Source organism: Tyto alba, unplaced genomic scaffold, assembly GCF_018691265.1.
Source record: "Tyto alba isolate M040663 unplaced genomic scaffold, T.alba_DEE_v4.0 Super-Scaffold_12, whole genome shotgun sequence".
NCBI lineage: Eukaryota > Metazoa > Chordata > Aves > Strigiformes > Tytonidae > Tyto > Tyto alba.
Genome location: NW_024881274.1, coordinates 907065 through 929214, shown reverse-complemented (window position 1 = coordinate 929214; position 22150 = coordinate 907065). Strand labels below are relative to the sequence as shown.

Genomic DNA, 22150 nt, shown 5'->3' with positions numbered 1-22150 from the left:
CTGGGAAGGGCCTGCATGTGAAGAGCAGTGGTGGTGTGAGCAGGGCTTGGGTTGTCCCTGCCTCAGAGGACTTGCGGAGCAAGGGAAGATGAGTGCAGGCAGGGTCATCCCCAGCGTTTGTGCTGTAGTTGGGTTGGTACCTGTCATGTACCACCGTGTTCTGGGGCCACAAGCGATGCTTGAGCCATGGGGCTGCCTGTAGGGGTCACGCACACAGTGGAGAAACGTGGATACTGGCAACTGACCCTGGTGCTTGAGAAGCAGGTTTCGTTAGGAGGTGATGAAGCCTTGGTCCCTGGGCAAAACAAGAATGTGCCCAGTGAGAATTAGGAAGGTGGTGTCTAAGCCCAGAGTTGTGGGCAGAAGGAGCATGGGTGGAACCTCCCATAGTTCACGGGGTGCTCTGTGTATGGGCCATAATTTTGAGCTCAGAAATGCCTACAGGAGTTCCTTTTCTGCAGCCAAGAGACCACGGACACTCGAGGAATGCCAGGATTTAGAGTATTACCCAGGGCTGAATGCCAAGATCTAAAAAGAAGATTTCAAGTATCACTGAAAAGCGTACCTAAATCTTGGCATTAATACTGAAGCCAAAAGTTGATAGCACAGGGAAGATGGACACCTGAAACAAGCCATGGGATTCTTTTGGGGGTGTTTCGTTTATGGGGAGTGGGGAGTCCATTGCACAGCCTGAGCATGGCTGATCCCAGTACTAACTTGTGAATTACCTCAACCCTGTCTGGACAGCGGCTGGTCCCTTCCAGGCGCTGAAGGACTGTATGAGGTACCGGTCTCACCTGCCTGTCCCCATGTGCTCTGCCCATGGAATCCAGATCACGTAATGGAGGGAAAGGGAAGGGGGAGATGAGTTTATGTGCCTGTCCCCAGGTCTGATTTTCTCTACATCTCCACTCCTGCCACCCTTTGGAGACATGTTGTCACTCACGGCCATTGGCTATGGAGTAGCTATGGATGTCTTCCTCAACTCCATGGAAAAGGGGACTGAAAGTGTCGCCTCAGAAGGAAGGAGGACTCGGAGGCCCAGGATTGGATGCAGCACAACTTTAATGAGTCTAAAGAAAGAAAGGAGGTTTCTCAACGGCAAACCCAGGAGCAGACAACACCGTGTGTTGGAACTTCTGCGGAATGTCTGTCTGCCTGTCCCACAAAAGGAGTGAGGACAATAGGTCCCCACTAGGCAGGAGTTGGGAGACAGTGACAGCAAAGGAAAGAGCGAGAGAAGAGAGTGCAAGAATGAAACAATGTCCTGAAGCTCTTAATGCAAGGCGATTGGCTCTCTATTCCAGCAGCATGTTCTGAAGTCTCAGAGGGTCGTGCCCAAGGACGCTGCCAGCAGCTTTAGCAGGGGGGGCATCTTCTGCCACAGTAGCGGCTGGTGATGCAGGAGAGGTCAAAGCCCCCCGAGTTGATGGGGACTCCGTCACAGCTGAGGATGCTGCCAACGGCGGCGGAGGTAGAGGAACCCACAACAGTGTTCTGTGGGAAGGAGCTGAGGATGGGGCCGGGCAGGGTCACCACCACGGGGGAGGGCTCGATGATGACGGTAGAGTCCTGGCACTGCCTGACACAGGGCTCATTGCAGCTATTGGCCAGCGGGGTCGGGCCGCAGGGCTGGCAGCAGGGCACGCAGGGCTGGCACGGGCTGCAGCAGGACATGTTTCGGGGCCGGAGGTGCACCTGGGGGAGAGGGCAGCAGGGGAGCAGAAAACAGAGGCATGTGAGAAGCAGCAACGCACCCAACCACAGTGGAGCCGAGGCACCCCTGATCCCAGCGTACGCTGCCCAGCTCAAAGCCCCGGAGCCACCCCCACTCAGTCCCAGGCTCTCTCTGCAGAAGAATTTCTCCCCCCTTCCATCTCCCATGAGAAGCAGCTCCCAGCTCTGGCCTAGGACAGCCCGTGTCACCTGAGACATACACGGAGGAAAGACCTGATCTTGAAGGAGGAGCAGAAGAGGCTTCACACTCACCTGGTTCCCAAGGAGAAGGAGGCGAGAGAAGTGGATGAGAGAGGAGAGAGCTGGGCTGTCTTTTATAGTCGTCCAGCACTGCCTCGGGCCCAGAGGCACCCTCTGTGGAAGTAATAATTTTCTGACGAGCTCATGCCAAATGCAAAACATCCCAGCTAATGGCATGGGCTGTGTCCTGGCTTCCTGCACTGCTGCCTTTTCATTTCCTGGCTTCTGTCACGCGCTTTCCCATATGAAGGTTTCTGTAAGTACCAGGATGAGAAGCCCAATGGTTTTCCGGGGCAGAAATACGTCAGCACAAGTGGAAGACTCAACTCAAGTGCTAGTAACACCCTTTGCAGTGTGTCATTCCTGTGGGCTTGTTTGTGGCAAAGTTGTCAGGAAATGGGCACCACTCATGTGCTCCTTGTCTGATTGTGTCCAAGGACCCACATGAGAGAGGACACCCCAAATGCTTTTTGTCCTCCTGCTCCCATTACTCTCATAAGGTCCATCACTGTTGCACACACGTGGTCTTCTGCTGGAAGGATTTGACACTATTGCAACACTAACAGTACTCTGAGGATAAATTTGCTGCACTCGTTTCCACCAGGAGCATGAGTAGGGCCCGCTCTCTTCCTGGGGTACTGTGTTGTGTTCTGCCAGTGTGGTCCCCAGCATCTCCCCAACACGTTCTACAGCTGCCGATGGATTCCTGGCTTTATATGTATGCTCAAATATTTGCATGGCTCCATGCAGGCTGTTGTGGTTTGGGCCTGGTTGGCAGCCAACCACAATGCAGCATCTCTCTCTCCGTTCCCCTCCGGCAATGAGAAGGGACAGAGAGAAGGCTTGGGGTTCAAGATAGGACTGGGATGGGGAAAAATTCCCCTTTATGATCACGAGCAAAAGGCAGACTCGTTAGTGGAAGAAAAAAACCCATACATTTGTTACAGACACTAACAACACATAACAGAGTAGGACAGTGAGAAGCATTGCCACATCTTGATAACACCTTCCCCCCACCCCTCCCTTTTTCCAGGGCTCAGTTCTGGTCCCGATATTTCTACCTACTCCCCCAGTGGCGCAGGGGCAAGGAATGGGGGGTGCAGTCAGCGCTGACACTTCCTTCATCTTCGGTGAGGGGATTGTCTGGAACTTGTTCCTCCTGCTCCATTGTGGTCACCCTCTCAAAGGAGGCAGTCCTCCACAAACTTTCTCCAACATTAATTCCTCCCACGGGCCGCAGCATTCCCCACACTGCTCCGTCATGGGTCACTAACTTCCTCCGACTGGGTTCCCTCCCACGGCTGCAGCCCTTCCCGAGCTGCTCCGGTGTGGGACTCCCCCGCATGCTGCAATCCTCCCAGCACTGAATTACAGCAGCAGGGCTACCTTTTCCCATGAGACCCCGGCCTTCTTCGGGCACAGAACCTTGATCAACTAGGTGATAAAAACAGGCCATAAATCAGTGTCTGCTCCACCGTAGATCTTCATGGGTGGCAGAGGGGGCCGCCCTGCCGTTTCACCACAGGATACAGGGGGGTCTCTGCTACAGCACACCTCACCCCTCCTTTCTTCCTTCTTTCCTCCACTGACCTTGGTGTTCATGCAGCTGTATCAACTGCTCCTCAGAAATCCGACTGCCCATCACCATCTCCCTTCTTAAATACGTTATCGCAGAGGCGCAGCTGATTGGCTCAATTTCCCAAACAGAACTAGAGCTGACTTGGAGCTGGGGGATCTTCGAGAAGTTTCTCACAGGGGCCACCTTGATAGCCCCGTCCCCTGCCACCAAAAAACTCCACCACTCACTCAAACCAGAACACAGGCAGGTGTGTGTGAGCACACGTGTGTCCCTCTGTACTTGTGTGACCCTCATCGTGAGGGCATGTGCAGGTCATAGCCTGGGCACTCTCCCTTGTGTTTGTGAGCACCGCAGAGTAACAGGTTGCCCATGCCGGGGGAGTCCATCTGCAACTGGATAGCAGTGCCTTCGATCTGGCAGAGAGGTGCCCAGAGAACTGAAGTGCAGTCTCTGCCTCCTGTGCCCGCCAGTTCTTGCTCTACATAGATGGAGGAAGGCCAAGAAAGCCTGCCCACTTACGCAGGCTATTGTCCCTGAATCAATGCCCTTATGATGTAGTGTTGCTGGTGACTGGGACGGGGCACAGGATTCCCATGTACCTGACAATGCCAGATGCACTTCTGCATGTCTCCAGCCCCGTGCAGAGCGAGGCAGTGGACGAGACCTTGCACCAAAGGGATATTGGTCCAAAGGCACTGGGCTCCAGGTGTTGCTTGGCAGTGAGATATAGGACAGACCCTGGGTGCCACAGGGTGAGTCAAAAAGCACTGTGTCAATCTTCTTTACTGTTCATGCACGAGGACTTCTGTAGCCCCCATAAAAACACAGAGTCTGATGGCCTAGCAACTGTGTCTGGAAAGGCAGAGACCTATGATTTTGTGGAAACCACCTACACCTTGCTGCCTGTTCAGAAGCAGGTCTGGCAAGGTCCATCTTTGCACAGAAAGAAACATGTGGACTGACCACAACCCCTCATTCCATATCCTACTGTGCTGATTAAGGATGGAGGAAATAGAAGAAAACAGAGTCTGTGAAAAAACGGTGGGGATGGAGTGAAGGTGTTTTTCCTTTTTTCCTGTTTCCCAGAATGCTGCTCTATTTTTCATTGGTAATAAGCTAAAGGAATATTCTCCAAGTCTAGCCTGTTTTGCCTGTGTTGGTAACTGTTAAGTAATCCCCCTGTCTTTACGTTGACCCGTAACCTTTTTCACCTTACTTTCTCCTCCCGTCCTGTTGAGGAGGGAGAGGGAGTGAGCAAGCATCTGGCTGGGTGTCTGGAAGTCAGGCAAAGTCTATGTGCTTTTCTAAAACGATGGTAATCAGGAGCGTCGTGAGTGTTTGTCATTTACACGCTTTTTTCCTGCTTTCTATCTGCGCCATCAGGAGCAGTCTCCTTCTCCCACTACTTTTCCCCTCTGAGGATATTGGGCAACGATGTCAAATGGCTTTTGTGCTTGTGTACCTGGTGTGGTGGATGCACTCGATGCCCCATCACCAAACTAGCAGGAGGTTGGTACAGGCTCCAAAGGAGGTCAAGGCCTGAGCTGTGGCCAGGCCAAGAACTCCTCTAGGAAACCCACAAAGGAGCAGAGGACAGTGAGTACCAGTGCATATGAGCCTGGCACACCCTGAATAGCGGGTGGATTTTCCAAGACTCATTTATCAAGGAACAAAGAAAGTTGTGGGTACAAGGAGTCTCCTGCATACCTTTCCCACTGTATGCAATTTGACTAGGAGCCAACCACTTTATCCCAGAAATATGACAGCCTAAGGGAGCCTTCGTTGAGCTCTCCCTGCTAGGCAGCATGGCTGCATGGCGGGCATCCCCCCTCGAGCTAGGATGCCTCTCAAGTTTGCTCCTCGAAGCAATGAGATCTTCCTCCAACAACAGATCATTGCATGAGCCCGATGTGATCTCTCCCTGTATGGCAACTGGACTGCACGCCAGGCAACTCTCCCCCTAAGCAGGGGTGCCTCTCACTGTGGAGAGATACTAGTCAATTAGCTTAAATAGCTAAGATTTAAATAGAATGAATCAGTTATGAAGTTGTTTGATTTAGTCTGCTGTTTGCTTAGCTTTTGTCACTTTGCATGAGTAGCTAGATTTGCCAAAGCCTCGGGCCACAAGCTGTAAACTTTCACCTAGATTTACTGAACGTGCACCTACCGAAGCAAAACAAGGCCTCCAGAGCCAGCGCAAACCAGAAGGAAAGGAGGCTACAACCGTCAACAACAGCTGCAGCTAGACAAGGAAGTGGCCTGTCTGGAGACAGTCAAGGAGTCCAATAAGGAGTCACAAGATCTCAGACCAGAATCACTATGGGACCAAAGGGAGGGCAAGTAGTCTGTAAGGGTATAAGTGCCCAGGGATTTTTTGTTCAGGGTCCCGCTCTGGCGGCACCCAGTTCAAGCTAATTCCGCTCCTGTACCACTCTACTATATTATTTAATTTTATAGGATTCGATGCCTGAGACTTTGCTTTGGAAAGCCTAGGGTTTGAACTACGGAGCGAAATAACACCGGACGCCTGGATGGCAGGTGCCTTCTTTAACATCAAGGTTTGAGATTTCTTACCTGAGACTGAGGGATCTTTCCTTCTCCAAGGCAGGGAGACCCTTTACTTGCAACAGATCCTCGGTAAGTGACTGATAGCATGTCAGATGAATGTCTGTTGAAATCCAGGTAGCTAGTTCCATTAGCCATAAAATGTTGACCAAGTCTGCGACTATCTCTGCATCCAGCCCCACCAAGACTCCTCTCTGAGAAGGAGTTAAAAAAACAAGGGAGACCATTCTGAAACTCCAGACTTAATGGGAGGGTCTCCCTTACTCTTTGGCATCTCCGGCCTCTCTGTAAACCATTCTAAACAGATTCTAACTCGATTTGTCTTTGTATCTTTGTTCCATGCAGTAAGTAATAGAGTGAATCTTGCCATCGAACTCTGTTAAGTTGCACTTCTACAGATTCAGGTTAAAATCACTGTTGCTAATACCTTTGATGGTGATGCCTGAAGCGGTTTAAAACACTTATCTGCAACACCTGGGAAGAAGGTTTAAAACCATGGGCAGCTTTAAAGCCTGCCTAAAGCTAGTAGCAGGTTTCAAGCCATGGGCAGAGCACAGCCCACCAACGTTCTTTACCTAGCCTCCAACGTAAAGTAGACCCTGAACGCCATGTGGGAGGAAAGCTGTGAATAGAAGTTTCTGTGCTGATGGCATCTTTTCTTCAGCTCTTTCTGAGCCTGCTAGCAAAGGTCCTGCATCAGAACTGATGACAGAGAAGAAACACCTGTTCCCTTGGTCATCTCAGACTCCCTTAACCTGTTTTTTTTTTTTTTTCCTCAACCGTCCATCCCTCTTTGCCTCTCTTTTCCAGCCCGTTCACTCTCAAGGTTTCACTTATAAGTCAGGGCAGAAGATCTTGGCTGTCTTTGTAGCCCTGAGTTTCTGAGGTTCAGGTACCAAGGCTGTTCCCCGTGATCCATTGGCTTCATGAGAGGAGGGAGGCCAGAGGACACGTGCAGACCAAGACCCTCTTCCTGTGAGGGGCTGGGGTTAGAAGCCTCATAGAAAAGGAGAAGGTGGTGAGAGAGCTTCTGCCACGGAACTATTCTTCCCCTGCACTCCAGGATGAGATTTCTCTTCCAGGAGCTGCAAAGAGAGCATGGGCTGTTGTGATCTGTGCTTTCTCTCCACATGACCATGGGAGGAACTGTCAGACGCTCATCTGTGTCATCTTGCAGCCCCATGTGAATAACCTTTGTTGTCCTGGAGGTGACTCTCTGATGAGAGTTGGGGGTGTGCAATCTGCAAGATACCTCGGCCCTGTCAAACTGTGTAATGAATGGCTGGGTCTGCATGGGGCACTGTATGGGTGTGACAGAAGAACAGAGGACTAGCCCTAGCAATCCTTGCTCTTGGATCAATGCCATACTCTTTCTTTCTGGAGATGGGTGGGATGGTGAGGAGGAGGTGGTTCTTGGCTCTAGCCGTGCCATCCTCCGTCCTTGTGGCCATCTTCTCTCTCAGCCTTCTCCCACAGCACAGCTCCATCCAGAGCAAGGGGAATTGCCTTGAGTGCTTGTGGGGCTGCTGATCTCCCAGGGCCTCCTGCAGCACTTTGGTCCACCCACAAAGACAGCACAAATTGGAACCACGATGCGCAGGGCATGCTCAGAGGAGAAGGGGAATATTTCTGGGCAGAGATGCAGCAAGGGAAGGGCTGATGGTCACTGGCTGTGGAGGAGCCCGAGATCTTGTCCTCAGCTGCAAGGGAGAGTGGCTGAAGGAGTCCAACAGACAGTGTGTCCTGCCCTCCGGGTCCTGTAAGAATGCGAAAGGATCCACTTGCTCACGCATTTGTTCCCTCCCAGCCTATCTCCTTTCTCCTTAGGCAGCTTTGAAGAACATCCAGAGAGGGAAGACCACACAGAGACAGATGCTGGGATGCAGCAGAGTTTAATGAGACCAGAGAGGGAAACTAGATGTCTCTGAGGGGAGGCCACAGCAAACAGTTCACCATGGGCATCCAAGAGTCAGTGCCCCATGATCAAGAGGGAGTTTCCACAGGGCACTCCTCTGGCTGCCCCACAGAGGGAGAGGGGCAGGCAAGTCCCCCCTAGGCTGGGTTTGGTGGTCCTCATTGCCCAGGGGAACAGAAAACAACAAAGGAAAAAGAGGGAAAGGAGGCAACGGAGAAAGGGAACAAGAGGCGTTGGCCATGTTTTCAGAGAGCCCCGGCTGGCTCCTTCCAAAGACCCGACACCCTTTGCAGGAGAAGCGGGGCATGCCCAGACCTTCTCAAAGCAATGGTGATGATCTCTGTCATTCAGTGTGGCATCATCTTCTGGGCTGCCGAGGCTCCTTGTCTGGGCTGTCACCAGTGTCTTTAGCAGGGGGGGCACCTTCTGCCGCAGTAGCGGCTGGTGATGCAGGAGAGGTCAAAGCCCCCCGAGTTGATGGGGACTCCGTCACAGCTGAGGATGCTGCCAACGGCGGCGGAGGTGGAGGAGCCCACAACGGTGTTCTGTGGGAAGGAGCTGAGGATGGGGCCGGGCAGGGTCACCACCACTGGGGAGGGCTGGATGGCGACGGTGGAGCTCTGGCACTGCCTGACACAGGGCTCATTGCAGCTGTTGGCCAGCGGGGTCGGGCCGCAGGGCTGGCAGCAGGGCACGCAGGGCTCACACGGTTGACACTTGTCGGAGCAGGACATGTCTCAGGGCTGGCAATTCACCTGGGAGAGAGAGCATGGAGGAAGCAGAGCACAAGGACAAATGCAGAACAGCCTGCAACCCCACCAAAAGGAAGCCAAGGCACCTGCTCGGTGGGGAGGTAGAGGCTGTTTGGGGGGGAACAAGAGGCTCTTTTCCTGAGCCCAGCGAGGTCCTTCAGATAGCAACCAGGCGTAGGGATTCCCCTGCCTAGAGTGTCGCAACGAGGCACCTCAGCCCAGCCTCAACCCTTGTCCATGACAAACCGTCTCTCCTCTGCCCTCTTGAATTACCATGGTCTCAGAGCACTAACAGGAGACCATGGAGCAGGTGTCAGCTGAGTTGTCCTTGAAGCAAGACCCTGTCCTATAGGAGGAGGTGGAGGAGCAAAGGGGGTCCCGACTCACCTGGTTCCCAAGGAGAAGGAGGTGACAGAAGTGGCTGAGAGAGCGGTGAGTTGAACTGGCTTTTATATTGTCTTCACACTGCCTCAGGCCCAAAGGCAGCCGCTGCGTAAGCAACAATTTTCCTGCATGCTCCTGATGAACAGAAGCATGCCAGGTAATGACATGGAATGTGTTGCTGTTTACCTCTACACTGGCTTTGCACTTCCTGGTTTATGTCATGCCCACTCCTTCACGGACACTTCTTTTGAGTGCTGGGATGGGGGGTCCCAGGGTTCCCGGGGACAAAGGTGAGTCAGTACATGCAGAAGACACGTACTAAGTGCCAGAGGGGTCCGGTGGAGGCAAATGATGTCAGCCTGGAGCAATCTGGTTGGGGCTTTGTTTTTTATGATCCCGCTGACAGGAAGGGCTCCAGCTTCTCCCAACACTGCAAACCTCTGTTTGACCCCCAGGGGCTCTGGGAGTATGTGGCCCATCCTCCTCTTTCCTTCCCTCCCTGCTCACTATAAGAGTCAGCGGCTGCTCTCTTCCCAGACAGGCTGCGCTTCAGGTTTTCAGCTCTCTTTCACCTTAAGCTTCCCTCAGGAGGAAATTGCCAACCTCTTTGGTCTCCTCCTCTCTCCGGACAGTCCCCGAGACTCGTCTATCAAGTCTGCCTGCGCATCTGTCCTGCTTAGAGTCCCCTTTCCCTGCTCTGGCAGGGACGGCCCCAGCAGCTCCTCAGTCATGTCCCTTCTTACCACCTCTGCCCTCCATGTGTTCATCTGCCATAATGCGCATGGGAGCGTGACTGTGTACCAATCTGTGCACTTACTTCTGTGTGCTTGTTTGCTTCTGTGTACACATACCTGTGTGCCTCTGGTGAGATCATGTTTCCATGTGCCCGTGTTGGTTTTTTGCACAGGTGTGAGTACTTGTATGCAGGTACACGTGTCTATGTGCTGGTGCACATTTGCTTGTCTCTGCGCATCTGCGTCTATGTCTGTGCACATGTGTGCATGTTGGGTATGTGTTCATGCATGAGTGTGTGTACGTCGTTCTGCCTGACCTCAAGCCTGCACCCAACCATTCCAATTCTTGTAGTGACATCCCTCCACAACAGTGCTGGGCACTGACACGGTCTCAGCCCCTCGTTATGTGAGGGGACACAGACAGGGCCACAGCAGTCTATCTCACTGAGGAGATCCCTGAACCCTGACCAACTCTTTTCATTCTGCCTTCAGGCCACCTCAAGGGACTGTTTCTCAGGATCCTCGCTCCTGACTCATGTAAAAGCTCTGAGGTTACAGGATTTTTCTGACTCTGTGGGCATGTGGGAGCCCTTTGCCTCTGTTGGCCCTTGCCCAAAGCCAGAAGCTATGGGAAGAGGAATGAGAGCCTGGGGAAGCTGGGAGCAAGGTGTGGAACATCAGCCTGGTGCTAAGCCAGGCAGCAGCAGAGACCTCACACAAAACTGGTATTGGGCTAAAAACACTGGTCTCCTGTTGTTGGTCTGCTGTGAGATGTAAGATATTTGCACTGAACTAACTTAGATGTAGCATAGCTGAAGGCTGATTCCTTCCCTTTTTTTTTGCGCTTGCTGAGATCATTCCCACATGCTGCTGCTGGAAGTTTCAGGCGGAGCTGACGCCCCTTCTTATGGGAGCAGCTTTTAAGGTTAATTTATAGTTCTTGACAACATGAAATTAATGTACCATTTTCTCAAGCTGTTGTGGTTTGAGCTTGGTCGGCAGCCAAACACCACTCAGCTACTCTCTCTCCTTTCTCTTCTAGCAATAAGAAGGGATGGAGAAACAGACTTGGGATTCGAGATAGAACCAGGAGTTGCAGATCACCCATTCTGGTATCGAGCAAATGGCAGTCTCGTTAGGGGAAGAAAAAAAAGTACATACATTTATTACAGACACTAACAACACGTAACAGAGTACGACAGTTAGAAGCATTGCCACATCTTGAGAACACCTTCCCCCTATCCCTCCCTTCTTCCTGGGCTCAGTTCTGCTCCCGATATCTCTACCACCTCCCCTCAGTGGTGCAGGGGTAGGAAATGGGGGCTGCAGTCAGTGCTGCCTGTTCTTCCATCTTTGGTGAGGGAAGCTTCTGGAACTTGATCCCCCTGCTCCATCGTGGTTCCTCTCCCAGAGAAGACAATCCTCCACAAACTTTCTCCGACATGAGTTCATCCCACAGACTGCAACATTCCCCAAACTACTCCATCGTGGGTCACCAACATGCTCTAACTGGAGTCTATCACACGGGCTGCAGCCCTTGCTGACCTGCTACGGTGTGGGACACTCCCGCATGCTGCAATCCTCCCAGAACTGAATTACAACATCAGGGCTGACTTTTCCCACAAGACCCTGTCCTTCTTCGGGCACAGCTCCTTGATCAACTAGGTGAAAAAAACAGGCCATAAATCAGTGTCTGCTCCACCGTAGATCTTCATGGGTGGCAGATGGTGGCCACCCTGCCATCTCACCAGAGGATACAGGGGAGTCTCTGGTCTGGTACACCTCCCCCCTCCTTTCTTCCTCCTTTCCTCCACTGACCTTGGTGTTCACGCAGCTGCCACAACTCCTTCTTAAAAGTCCGACTGCTTGTCACCACGTCCCTTCTAAATGCGTTATCGCAGAGATGCAGCTGATTGGCTCATTTTTTGAGCATAGGTGGAGCTGCCTTGGAGCTGGTGAAGCTTCAAGAAGCTTCTTACAGGGGGACGCCCTTATAGTCCCCTCCCCTACTACCAAAAAACCCCACCACCTCAAACCAAGGACACAAGTGAAGGACTCAACCCTGTCTCTTTGTCTTCAGATGAACCAGGCTGACATGGGTAGGAGAAATTATCTTGGCTAGAGCCCAGAGCCACCTTTTCCTCACCGTGCCAACCCGTCTCCAGAAGGAGGGGGCATGGCACGCATCCAAGGGCAACGATTGCTAGGGCAAGTCCTCTGTTATTCTGTCACGCCCATACAGTGTCCCGTGCATCCCCAGCAGTTCATTACACAGTTTGTCAGGGCCGCGGTGTCTCGCAGAGTGCACACCCCCCACATCCCCCATCAGAGAGTCACCTGTAGGGCATCCCACAGATACCCTTCACTCGGACAAGGACTTCTCTAAAAGAACTGTCTCCCATGCAGGACCCATGTTACAGCAATGGAAACAAGTAAGAAGGGAAGAGAAGCAGTAGAGAATCACAAGGAAGAGAGAGAGTACAAAAGGAAGAAGGTGTTATGGCTTATGAAATGTCTTTTTCTAAGTGTGTTAAAAGTTTGTCATCTTTGTTTCCCAACACCGAAATCAGCATTTCAATTTTTAAAATTAAAGTCCCCAAGGGAAGTCTGTTTTGACTGCAACAGTAGCAGCTGAGTGATTTCCCTGTCTTCATAGTGACCCACAAGTGTTCTTGCTCTTGTTCGTCCTGTTTTCTGCCCCACCACTCTGAGGCAGGGGGAACTAATGAGCAGATGTGTGAGTGATGGACTGCTAGCTGGGGCCAGCCCAGCACTAGCACTGGGTGATATTCCCCAGGAGGGCACACTTGGCCGCAGGGCCCGTGAGCCCACCATGCATCTGCTGCCTTGAGCCCTCTGAGCAGGCACCTCAGCACACTGGTGAGGCTGCCTTAGTGCTCAGCAGCTCTGACATTTCAGGCTGGGAAGCATGGGGAAGGCACCTTCTGGAGTCTTTTTGTCACTTGCCTGAAGATATTGCAGACCTTTTGGCAAAGAAAGATGGTGGATTATCATGATGAGAGTGGAGCTGGACTAACAACCGTGTTTCTCATGGGAAGCTTACAAAAATATACAGCTAGTGCTCAACAACATTCACAGATGATTGAGCAGTCACTCCACCTAATCCCAGAACCACAATCAAATGCCACATTAGCAACATGTCACCACATCGAGAACAGGCATTCAGAGAGATGGTTGTGTATTTTTGAGGAAAAACTTCATCCTCGCACACAGGAAATTGGACAGGATGTTTTGGCCACACTGGATCCAAATTACCTCCCCTTCCTGACCGGGGAGGTGGAGAGGCTGGAGGGCATTGTGGTGGACTCACATCCGGCTCACTGCAAGAGCAATTTGGAGGAACAGGAATGGGAGGTGGAGTGCCACCAGAGGGGCTGCAGTCCAAGAAATGTCAGGAGAAGGACAAGAGGGAGTGCCCGGGAAGTGCCTGGGGAAGAGAAGAGGAAGGGCTCAAAAGTAAAAATGAGCCCAACAAAAAGGGAAGAAGGGCCTTGTTTGTAGAGCACGGTGGGGCAATTCCTTTTTGGGCAAGCTCAAAGCGCGGGTGCTAAATTCATCAGCAGCTCTGAGGAGCCGCTCAGCAGTGACTGGAACGTAGACCCCAGGTGTTGTGAAGGACATATACAAGGTTGAAGGAGATAACGAAGTTGGAGCTGTGAGAAACTGCCTGTGTTGCAAAGAAGTAAGAAGGTTGGAATGTAAATTCAAGATAACAAGATGCAGAAACAGAATCTAGGTATGGCAGAGCAAGACATGTGTACACCTCACCGAGACCAATCACTAGAAGGCAGAAGGTGCATGAACAAGCAGCTTTAACTTATTAGCAACCAAAATGTAACACATGTGCTTTGTGCTAGTGTATAAATTGCTGTGTATCATTCAATAAAGTGGCATTAACTTGATCACATTCATCATGTATGTTGTTACCAAGTGTTCCGTGTCAAGTGGCGCCCGAACAGGGACTCTGTTGTCGATGCTTGCCAGTGCAGAAGAGATGGCACAGAGGGTGTGGAAGCCATCTGTAGCAGGCACTGACCTGGTGCCTGGAAGACGCTAGTGCAATCGTTCTAATCTCGCCCTGATCAGGTGAGTGACTGGGGTGTAGATGGGGTCCACGCTAAGCAAAGAAGAAGAGGCAGTGTTTAGCTACTCCAACATATGACCTCTAAGAGAGGATTATCTTATGATGAAGGAAGCCTGAGGAAGTTGTTGTCATGGGCTCGACAGCGTGGATTAATCTCCGCAGTGACTGCGGCTTCCGAGCTGGCGACTTGGGACAAGATTGGTGCGGTACTTTGGGAGGACATTAGCTCAGTCTCCAAAGAGAGTGTGAAATTCTCCACATTGTGGAGGCTGATACTAGAAACTCTGAAAGAAATGAAAGTGGAACAGCAGGCCACCGCCTCCGCTTTTGCTGCCCTGTCAGTGGAGGCAGAAAGTTCTAAAGAATCTGCCACATCGATGATGTTTGCAGGGCCTATATTTCCAAAAGCATCCCCAGAAAAAGGGAGTGGGGCTGCTCTGCGTGCAGCGCCAGTGCTGTCACCTTCATCTAGAAAGGAGGACTGGGAGCAGGCATCCATGGCAGATCCTTCAAACCCCACCCCCCAAAGCCCCCAGTGAATTCACCACCACGCGAGTCCCCAATACCAAGCCCAGGGAACCTGTCACCAGAACGAATGGATCCGCCTCTACTCCCATCTTCGCCACCGTCACCCCGACCGCTGCATGAAAAACACTGTCATGGCTCAAGAGACCCACAGCAGAGAGAAATAACGAAAAAATTGACACAGATTGAACTGATAATGCAGAAACTGGCTCAGCCTGTTCCTACGGTGCCGCCGCCTCCTCCTCTTCCTACTAATCCCTTTTTCCGAGGCAGTGCGGGGGCGGTGGTCAAGCAGAAACATTAGCAATCGTGCCACCGCTGCCGGAGTGGGTAGTGGGAGGCACGGTTGGTAATGGCAATCCAGAACATCCATGGCGGGGAGTCATTCGGGATGCAATAATTGAGGGGCAATTTAATCACCTTGGGCCAATAGCATTCCCAGTGGTAATGACACCACAGGGCAATGCATGAGATGCCTTAGACTGGAAAATGATAAAGGAAGCAAAATTAGCGGTTACCCAGTATGGTTTGAAGTCGCCGTATACTAATTCTGTGATTCAGCATATCTTTACAGCAAACTTACTAACCCCGTGTAATGTGCACATGATTACACAGACGCTGTTAGCAGCATCTCAGCAATTACAATTTGTTCAACACTGGTAAGCGGCCTGTGAAGCTGCAGCAGCTACGGCCTGTCAGCAAGGAGATCCCTTATATGGGGTACAGTCCCAGATGTTGCTGGGGTCAGGTCTGTTTGCCAACCCTGATTGGCAAATAGCGTTAAGCATGCTACATTGTAGACTAGAGTGGCTATTGATTTTTTGCTTTTAGCACAAGGACATGGTTGTGATGAGTTTGAAGGGATGTGTTGTATGAATCTATCTGATCATTCGGAGTCCATTTTTAAAAGCATTCAACAGTTAAAGGATGGAGTTAAACGTTTGACAGAAAGTGATGCCCTGGATTGGTTGACGAAAAATATTTAAAAGATGGGGACAGTCGGGATGGTTAATCTCAGTGATCAAAACCGTAGGGGTGGTTTTCTTGATGGTAATATTTATGCTTTTAATGTTGCCATGTCTCATCAGTCTCCTGTAAAGGGCCCTGCAGAAGACTCTCAGTGAAATATTCTTAGCACAAATACAAAACAGGGTCTGGATCGCTAAAAACAGAAAGGGGAATTTGTGGAGTGGCTGGAAGAAAATGGGCATATTATGAGCGATCCAGACCGAGGGGACTCACAACTGCAGCTGTTGTGAAGGACATATGCAAGGTCAAAAGAGATAAGGAAGTTGGGGTCTTGAGAAACTGCCTGTGTTGCAAAGAGGTAAGGAGGTTGGAACGTAAAAAACAAGAAAACAAGATGCAGAAACAGAATGTAGGTATGGCAGAACAAGAAGTGTGTACGCCTCAGCGAGAACAATCACTAGAAGGCAGAAGGCACATGAACAAGAAGATTTAACCTATTAGCAACCAAAACGTGTGCTTTGTGCTAGTGTATAAATTGCTGTGTATCATTCAATAAAGTGGCATTAACTTGATCACATTGATCATGTATGTTGTGTCCGAGACATCCGCGTCATACCCGTGTCCCTATAGTCCAATGCAGATTTGGTGCGAGGTCCCGGCTCCTGCCTGGCTGATGAGCTGTAGAAGTGCGCTGGTCATTGGCATGTAGGTGGGAAGCCCGTGTCCCATCCCAGTCACCAGAAAAAGCGCATCACAAGGGGATCCACTCGGTGATAATGGCCTGCATGAGGTGGGACGTCTTGCCTGCCCTTTCTTCGTGCACACAAAGCAAGAAATGGAGGGCACAGGAGGCAGAAAATGCATTTCAGTGCTAGCTTTCCAGGCAACTCTATTCATCTGACAGGTTGAAGATACCAATATGCAGCTGCACGTTCCAGTCCAGCCACTGTTTCTTATGTCAAAGGGAACCCGCTACTCTGTTCATCTTGTGAAAACACTGAGCAAGAGTCCCCTTGCTATGACCTGCACACGCCCTCGTGAGGGTCACACAAGCACAGACAGGCACACAGATGATCAATGGACACCTGCATGGAATCAAGCAAAATTCTCTATACACAACTGAGGCCAGCATACAGTCAGGCACAAACAGTCAAGCATGTGCAGGAAACCAACAGCAGCTGAAGACTATACTGAGGGGATGGTGGGGACCACAGTGGAAGAACTGGTCACATGTAAATGCTTCCCGAGGCTTGGAGGAGTCAAATCAGAAGGGAGCAGCCATGGGTCTTTGGGCACCGGGTGCTCTGCTGGAGCTGAAGTGGCCTATGAGGCTGTTGTGTTTCCAGGGAGCAGGGACTCCAATCTGTGGCTGATACCAGTATTAACTTGTGAATTACCTCAGCCCTGCCTGTATGGACAGCAGCTGGGCCCTGCTGGCTGTTGAAGGACTATATGAGGTACCGGCCTCACCTGCCTGTGCCCGTGTGTGCTGGCCATGGAACACGGATCGTGTAGTGGAGGGGAGGGAAAGGGGGGAGATGAGACTGTGGGCTGTCCCCAGGCATCACTCTTCCCCCAGCGCCACTCCTGCCGCCTTTGGAGCCAACATCTATTTGAACCTCCTTCCCCAGCAGAGGTGCATCCGGGGCGAGAGGAGGGCTGTTCTCCGAGAGCCGGAGGGGCTGCTGACCTCATCCATTGGCCTCCCACAGCCGTGGGCTCCTCACTCAAGGGCAGCAGTTGCTGGGCTCCTCATTCACAGAACGTGGTCCAGGGCCCAGTGCTCCAGGCCCACCTGGGAAGGGAGGCAGCAAGGCTGCAGAGACTGATGGCCACTGGCTATGGCACAGCCAGAGATGTCTTCCTTCAGCTCCAGGGCACGGGGCACAAAAGACAACCCGGTGCAGTGAGTCCTACCCTCTCCTCGCCCTGGGAATGAGGAAGGGTCCTCCTTTGCGCCCAAACGCATCCTCTCCAAAAAGCCCCTTTTTGTTCCTGAGCAGACTGGAAGAGTTGTCCCAGAAGGAAGGAAGACTCGGAGGCGCGGGCTTGGATGCAGCACAACTTTAATGAGTCTGAAGAAAAAAAGGAGGTGGCTCCCAGGGAGAACCAGGGCCAGGCACTAAGATGCAGTGAAGCTCCGGCAGGATGTCCGTCTGCCTGCCTTGCAGAGAGAGGGAGGCCAACAGGTCCCCGCTAGGCTGGTGTTAGGAGATAGTGAGAGCAAAGGAATGAGAGAGAGAAGAGAGTGCAAGAACAGAACAATATCCTGAAGCTCTTAATGCAAGGCGATTGGCTCTCTATTCCAGCAGCATGTTCTGAGGTCTCAGAGGGTCGTGCCCAAGGACGCTGCCAGCAGCTTTAGCAGGGGGGGCACCTTCTGCCACAGTAGCGGCTGGTGATGCAGGAGAGGTCAAAGCCCCCCGCGTTGATGGGGACTTCATCACAGCTGAGGATGCTGCCAACGGCAGCGGAGGTGGAGGAGCCCACAACGGTGTTCTGTGGGAAGGAGCTGAGGATGGGGCCGGGCAGGGTCACCACCACGGGGGAGGGCTGGATGGCGACGGTGGAGCTCTGGCACTGCCTGACACAGGGCTCATTGCAGCTGTTGGCCAGCGGGGTCGGGCCGCAGGGCTGGCAGCAGGGCACGCAGGGCTGGCCCACCATGCATCTGTGAGCCCACCATGCATCTGCTGCCTTGAGCCCTCTGAGCAGGCACCTCAGCACACTGGTGAGGCTGCCTTAGTGCTCAGCAGCTCTGACATTTCAGGCTGGGAAGCATGGGGAAGGCACCTTCTGGAGTCTTTTTGTCACTTGCCTGAAGATATTGCAGACTTTTTGGCAAAGAAAGATGACGGATTAACATGATGAGAGTAGTATGTTGAAGAAAATATGAGGAGAATTTTGTTATACCAGTCAAGCTAGAATTTATATAACTGGCAGATATATTATGTATATCTTAATCTGTGTTTTTTTGCCGTTCTTCTTGACCTATGTCTTGAGTCTTCCCAGACCTCCTAGAACATTGCATCAGCACAGCAGATAACTTTCAATTATAGTCCTGAACTGTCTTTGTCTTTAGTGGGGTAGAACACTCAGAAGAATGAGTGAACCCTCTTCACTCACATACATTGATAACTCTGTCAATCTTAGCCTTGCTTTTGCTCTCTTGTCCTTTGTTTTATTGTCAGGCATATAAATATGGGAAGGAAAAAGTAAGGCATCTTCTCCTTAGATCAGCTGCCACAGAAAGTCAGAGGAAAGAGAGAAATAACATATTGAAATTAGCCAGTTTTCGTTGGTCTCCTTCTTCAGACAAAGAAACCCAGTTTGACCCACTTAGGGTTGATAGGTGTCCTTTTATTAACACTGATCACGATGAACACAAGACAAATTACAATGCAAATGTCTGTGTATATGTATACACAGTGTAAGTGTCTGTGTATATGTATGTGTATATATTAGCAAAGCATAATATTTTAAAAGCTACAAGGAACAAAAGCGATCTGATAAAGTCTCAAAACATTTCTGACACACAGTACCACATGCATTAGTAGATTTCACAGCCTTCAATTCACAATTCAATGCTGGAATTGAGAAATGGTCACCTTCGTGCTTGTTGTGGTTGGAGCCTGGTCAGCAGCGAACCACCCTGCAGCTGCTCACCCACCATCCCTACCACCTGGCAAAGGGGGAGGGAATTGGAGGGGTAAAGGGAGACTCACAGGTTGAGGTAGAAACAGTTTAATAATGGTAACGAAATGAAAACAATGACAGCAACAGAAAATATAAATGGGCAACGCCCAATGCAAATGCTCACCACCTGCTGACCAATACCCAGCCTGTTCCCAGCTAGCAATCCCAAAATACCAAGATCCCGCAATCGCAGTCCCGGAAGAGAGAGTCCGCCCACCCCCCGCTTGCCGATCACCCCTCCTCTATATAGTGAACATGACGTTACATGATATGGAATATTTCATTGGCCAATTTGGGTCTGGTGCTCTGGCCGTGCTCCCTCCCTGCTTCTCGTGCACTTGCACACGAGCGGGACATGGGGAGTCGAAGAGTCCCTGAAATCTCAGCAGCAGCTGAAAACATCAGTGTGCTATCAGCATTCTTCTCATACCACACCCAATGCTGAATCCAAAACACAGCACTACTCTAGTTACCAAAAAGAAACATTAACTCTATTCCAGCCCAAACCAGGACAATGCTATACATTATAAGGACAGTTTACACCACCTGTGTGCATTAATGATGGTTTTGGGATGTGTAAAAAATGACCCACGGTGTGTGGATGGAGCAGAACTTCCTCTCTTATGGGGATTACAAGATACTGTACACATGTATGCTATGTCAAAATGGAGGGGGCTTAGTCTGCACAGCATCAATTCTGATGTCCCAGAATCAGCAATTGGAGGCGGTGGGGAGTCTGCTTGTCCCAGAAGCACAGGTCTCTGCATTTGTGGGAGTACAGCAGTGAGGCATTGCTCCATAGAGAGGGGACAAGGCTGGTCCAAGAATGCCTAGGAAGATGACCAGGCTACTAGAGAGCTTTAAGCATTTTGTAATTCTTGCTAATGTATGTGAGAACATCTCTAGCTGAGAAGGAGTTGTCAAATGCCCTCTCAAGGAGGATGTCTAACCTTTGAGGGATAGGGAAAATCAGACCACTGTGGCAGTAGAAATGGTGGTTTAGCCACACCCTGCCCCTACTCAGACCACGTGGTTCTCCAAGTGCTCTCAGCTCTACTCACACCAGCACTGCATTCCCTGGCTGCTGGAGATCTCTCCTTTCCTCTTGCCTGCTCCCCGTGGCTTGTTGTGATCAGAGAGCCTCTGTCCTCTGCAGCAGCTCTTTCAATAGCGGACTACTGTGCTGAGGTCCCCCTGAGCCTTTTGCTCTCCAGGGAGAAAAGACATAACTCCGTCAGTCTTTCCTCATGGGACAGGTACTCCAGCCCTTCGATCACCCTTGATGTGTGCAAGGAGGTGGCAGCAGGCAGCAGTTCAGGATTGGCATAGCCCGAGTCAAGGCACTCACATCCCAGCAGTGGCAGCCCCCACCTCCAGCACATCAGCAACCAGGTTTCCCAGGCAATTTAGCCTTGCAGTCTAATCCATCTGATCATCCCAGAGCGAGCACCATTTTCCTGCACAAGTCTCCAGCAGAGGCGCATGAGAAGAGCAGGACTAACAACCGTGATTCTCCTAGGCAGCTTGCAAAAATATACAGCTAGTGCTCAACAACATTCACAGATGATTGAGCAGTTCCTCCACCTAATCCCAGAAGCACAATCAAATGCCACATTAGCAACATGTCACCACATCGAGAACAGGCATTCAGAGAGATGGTTGTGTATTTTTGAGGAAAAACTTCATCCTCGCACACAGGAAATTGGACAGGATGTTTTGGCCACACTGGATCCAAATTACCTCCTCCTTTCTGACAGGGGAGGTGAAGAGGCTGGAGGACATTGTGGTGGACTCGCATCCGGCTCACTGCAAGAGCAATTTGGAGGAACAGGAATGAGAGGTGGAGTGCCACCAGAGGGGCTGCAGTCCAAGAAATGTCAGGAGAAGGACAAGAGGGAGTGCCCGGGAAGTGCCTGGGGAAGAGAAGAGGAAGGGCTCAAAAGTAAAAATGAGCCCAAAAAAAAGGGGAGAAGGGCCTTGTTTGTAGAGCACGGGGTGGCAATTCCTTTTTGGGCAAGCTCAAAGCGTGGGTGCCAAGTTTGTCAGCAGCTCTGAGGAGCAGCTCAGCAGTGACTGGAACATAGACCCTTGGTGGGAAAATTCCCACCATGTCAGAGCCTTCTTATGCGCCTCACCGTGCGGCACTCTCAGCATGTCAACCCGATGTGTTCTCGGCAAGCCAGACCAAAGGGCCAGCCCTCAGCTACACTAGCTCTAAGTTGGGTTAGTCCAAGTATCCTACACCTCACCGCAGAGCAATGTCTGGACCCCTGTGGAGTGGCTGGAAGAAAATGGGCACATTATGAGCGATCCAGACCGAGAGGCCTCACAACTGCAGCTGTTGTGAAGGACATATGCAAGGTCAAAAGAGATAAGGAAGTTGGGGTCTTGAGAAACTGCCTGTGTTGCAAAGAGGTAAGGAGGTTGGAACATAAAAACAAGATAACAAGATGCAGAAACAGAATGTAGTTATGGCAGAGCAAGAAGTGTGTACGCCTCAGCGAGACCAATCACTAGAAGGCAGAAGGTGCATGAACAAGAAGCTTTTACCTATTAGCAACCAAAACGTGCGCTTTGTGCTAGTGTATAAATTGCTGTGTATCATTCAATAAAGTGGCATTAACTTGATCACATTGATCATGTATGTTGTGTCCGAGACTTCCGCGTCAGACCCGCGTCCCTATAGTCCAATATAGATTTGGTGCGTGGTCCTGGCTCCTGCCTGGCTGATGAGCTGTAGAAGTGCGCTGGTCATTGGCATGTAGGTGGGAAGCCCGTGTCCCATCCCAGTCACCATTAACACTGCATCACAAGGGGATCCACTCGGTGATAATGGCCTGCATGAGGTGTGACGTCTTGCCTGCCCTTTCTCCGTGCACACAAAGCAAGAAATGGAGGGCTCAGGAGGCAGAGACTGCATTTCAATGCTTGCTTTCCAGGGACCTCTCT

The 22150-nt window shown here is 51.2% G+C and overlaps 1 pseudogene; it reads right to left on the bottom strand.

Moving 5' to 3' along the window:
* Window positions 1-1047: 1047 nt before the first annotated feature.
* On the bottom strand, window positions 1048-2138 carry LOC122152808 (annotated as a pseudogene).
* Between the last annotated feature and the right edge of the window lie 20012 nt (window positions 2139-22150).